Source organism: Geospiza fortis, unplaced genomic scaffold (genome assembly GCF_000277835.1).
Source record: "Geospiza fortis unplaced genomic scaffold, GeoFor_1.0 scaffold185, whole genome shotgun sequence".
NCBI lineage: Eukaryota > Metazoa > Chordata > Aves > Passeriformes > Thraupidae > Geospiza > Geospiza fortis.
Genome location: NW_005054469.1, coordinates 602,898 through 607,017, shown reverse-complemented (window position 1 = coordinate 607,017; position 4,120 = coordinate 602,898).

Sequence of the window (4,120 nt, the reverse complement as noted above, 5' to 3'; positions counted from 1 at the left end):
CGCCCGTGGAGCGCCCGGGACGCAGGAGACGGCCCCGGCGGTGTAAAAACAGGGCTGGAGCTGGAGATGCCGGGCTGAGGGTTCCGAGAGCGGGGCTGAGCTGCTGTGTGCGGAGAAGGGCAAGAGAGCGGGTGCAGGGTGTGCAGCACGAGACCTGAGAGGAGCAGCTGAGGGAGCTGGGGGTGGTCAGCCTGGAGAAAAGGAGGCTCCGAGGTGGCCTTATCACTCTCTGGGACTGCCTGAAAGGAGGCTGCAGCCATGTAACCAGCATCAGGACAAGAGGACAGTCTTTAGCTGTGTCAGGGAGGTTCAGGTTGGACACTGGGGGGAATTTCTTCACAGAAATTGTGATTAGATATTGGAATGGGCTTCCCAGAGAGGTGGTGGAGTTACCAGCCCTGGAGGTGTTTAGGAAAAGACTGGACATGTCGTTCAGTGCCATATTGTAGTCGATAATCTCGTGTTCACTCTAAGGTTGAACTCGATGATCTCGAAGGTCATTTCCAACCTGTTTGGTTCTGAGACTCTGTGACTCCTGGGATCCCTACACCACGCCCCCAGCCCTTAGTCCCAGGTATTGTGAAAATCCCTGTGGCTGCAGCAGAGGCCAAGGTCCACCTGGATCCAAGAGTCAAGGAAGGGACCTTTGGCCCCTGTGCCACTCAGCCTTCTCTGTAACAAGAGTAATTTTCTCCTTCATACCAACTTACATGAACTAAATAAATAAATAAATAAGCTTCACTACAACTTACAGATGCTCTTAGCTTCACTTGTGCCCCCATGGAAGGAAAGTCCCTTCCCCATGCAAGTGAATGGATTTAGCCCTGGAGCACAGCAAGTGCTTGGCTTGGAGCAGGAGTGATGAGGGGCTGGTGTGACAAAGGACACAGCACAGCCTTGCTGTGCTTATTATCTGACACAGCTTCACCAAGACAGAACAGTTCACAGGGGTACAGAGATGTCCAGCTGAAGTCGAACACAGGGCCTACATCTGTTCATGTGGAAAAGGGAATTCCAGGTAATTCATGCCAAGAATGTCTTGTGTGCAGCCCCTGGTCAAGGACTGGCTTTTCTCTTTGATACACTCTTGTGCTTCAGAGAGAGGTGAAGTACAACTGAGCAACATTTCAGTAGCAACATTTCACTTATTTTCTCATACTTCCTGCTAAACACAAATGTTAGCACTCTACTGTAGACATTAATCTTGGTACAGTTCCTTGCAGTGAAATCGTTAATCTTATCCCACTCGGTTATGCAGGGAAGAACCCAGTTTACCTTTTAATTAATCAGACTGAGTCCTCTTTACAAAGCATGTTTGAGCATTCATATTACATCACCTATTGAAGGGCTGTGGTTATCTTTAGCTGATTTCTTCACTTTGCCCAGGTGATGTGCCTTGGTAGCCCAAGCACAATTTTCTCATCTTGATAATATAAAAATGAGAGAGAAACCAACAGGTAAATTTTTCTTTTCTTCTCTTTACATCTATTATGTGGAGCAAATATTTGAATGCATATCCTAGATCATTGAATATTTACCAGGCTACTGAATATTCTGGTGTCCTGTGGGATCTGTTCCACATTTTATAAATCAATGTTTATTGGACCAGAAGGGGAGAAAGAGAAAACTTAGCTCTCTTCCTGTAGAGGCCATCTGCATGCATTCTGCAGTTTCATTTGTAAAAGCAGCTACCAAAGCCATAATTTTTGAAAATATCTAAAGCAAGTATGTACATCTATAAAAGGGGAAAGAAAATTGAGCCTGATGTTTACACCAGCACCAAAATGAAAGACAAGATAAAAGACAGGAATAAAACTGACCTTCAACTAAAAAATAGGAGTGTCCAAATGTAACAATTCCAGTAAGAAAATTCTTACTGCATTTTACATTTTTTTCTTCAGGTGCTGGTGATACAACTGATCTCACTGAAGAAGCAATAAAATGTGCCACTGACTGATATGAGCATGACCTGTCTTCTTACATTTGTTGATTCTGGAGGCCTGAAGGCAGAGAAACAATCAGCATTATCATACAGGGTGGGAAAATTCACCTAAAAAGTAGCATTTCAGTATTTGGATGAAAACCAATCTTGCTGCAAACTGGGAGATTATTTTCTGAGAGCGCTGTAGTGAGCTGTATACATTGAAGGCTAAAGAAATGCTCAGAAGGGCTTAAAAAAGTTCTGTTGAAAAAATGAGCATGAAAATGGCGCCAACAGAAAATTGGTGTTGGTCTAATGATCTGTGTGTATTTAGTCCATCCTAGTGAACTAGGTTCAGAACGGTGGCATTCTGCAGAGGAAGACTGGGCAATGTCCAAAATTAGTATTTAAGAGATATATAGCCTAGATAGAATACTAATAGCTGCAAAATGAACATTTAACATATGGATAAAGTAATGACTGGTTAGAGAGTTCCCATCAGAGATATAATAGGAAATGTAAATTAATATGAGAGTGAATACTATGCTACAGAAATGAATAAATGAACCAAAGGAGAGCTAGAGCCTCGATCCAAACTGCAGGATCACCCAACCAAACCAGCATTAAGGCCAATACGTGCAGCATTTGCACTGCCATGAACCATCCTGACCAAAATAAAGGTGGTGGCGCAGCAGATCCACTGCAGAGCAAAGCTGAGCAGATCTGGGGCCCTGCAGGAGGCAGTTTGTGTCGGGACCCAGGACATTCCTCCGGCTGCCCTGGGTGAATCGAGACCCTGGCAAGGGGCTCAGAGACCTTGGCACAGAGTCAAAAACACCTGTGCCTTTGATTTTAGCCCATGGAAAAAATTACCAACTTTGTGTGAAGATGTACAAGCCACAAGAGTTTGAGTAGGATGATAGTTAATTTGTCACAGGGTGAAAAAGTAGAATTCTGGAATTTTAGAATGGGGGTTCAAGAGGCAAGATGGAGGAATCTGGGTGTGTCCTGTCCTTCTTCTTCTTCTTCTTGTCCTCCATCTTCTGCTGTGATGGTGGCACTTCTGGGTTGGTTTAGAGTAGAGACAGACTGTCTAACATAGGTAATCGGTATTGGGAAATTATTGTAAATAAAGTACATGTAGTTTTTAGTATAAAAAGCTAACACCACCCCAAGGGCAGGCACCGTGCCACAACCCAACCTGCTGGACAGATCTCAGAAAGAATGTAATAGATAAGAAAAAATAAACAACCTTAAAAAGCAGAACTGACGAATCTCGACTTCTTCTGCGGCCACGGGGCTGAGAAAAAAGAGACTTTCTAATACCTCAGGAGTCATCTCAACACCAGAAACCCCAGAGTTTGTGGCCATGGGATGAGCCCCGGGTCCATAGGGGTCAGCTGTGGTGTGGGAGTTGTAGATCACCAGGAGAGAGTTGGTTTGAGATGCAGATTTTAAAGAAAGGGTCAAAATGTCAGTTGCTGGAGAAATAGACAGGATGGGAATGGAAGCTGGCTGTTCAAGTCTTGATTTGAAAAATTCTGTGTCAAAGAGGGAAGGGTTAATTAGTGCCACCTTCACAACCACAACGTGGTGCAGGGTCAGGGCCTGTGTTTGTGGACACTGGGCAGCAAAACTGGGCACTTTGGTGAAAAAAGGTGTGAAGTTCAACAATAAGAAAATTTGTATGAAAATGGCAGTAAGCAGCTCTTTTTATTATGTACAGTGGAAACCAGTTCTTTGGTTTTTGCACTGTTCATTTTTTTCCTGAATACAGTGAAAAAGGTAAATATGAAATTAAGATGTCTTAAAAGTTCTTAAATAATTGAAATTTTCATAATTTATATATCAATTTTATTGATAAAAATTTAAAATGCAGATCTATATTCAGATTATCTCCTCAATTTCTACCTCATTAAAGCAGAAAGCAACAGAACATTGTGGACAGTTTCACATGTTAAGAAAAAATTTCTTCATCATGTATATGAAAGTACCTTTTTAAACATATAATATCTGTAGCTGTTAAACAAAATTGATTTATTACACCAATACCAGAGCAATATAATAATCTAAAATGTGTTTATAAATTATTTATATTTAATAAAAATTTATTTCAGCCATCATTATTCTTTTCAAACCTTGCTTGTGTAGCAAACTGTGCACTATACACGGTCCTGCTGATTTTGATCAACCCTGTGC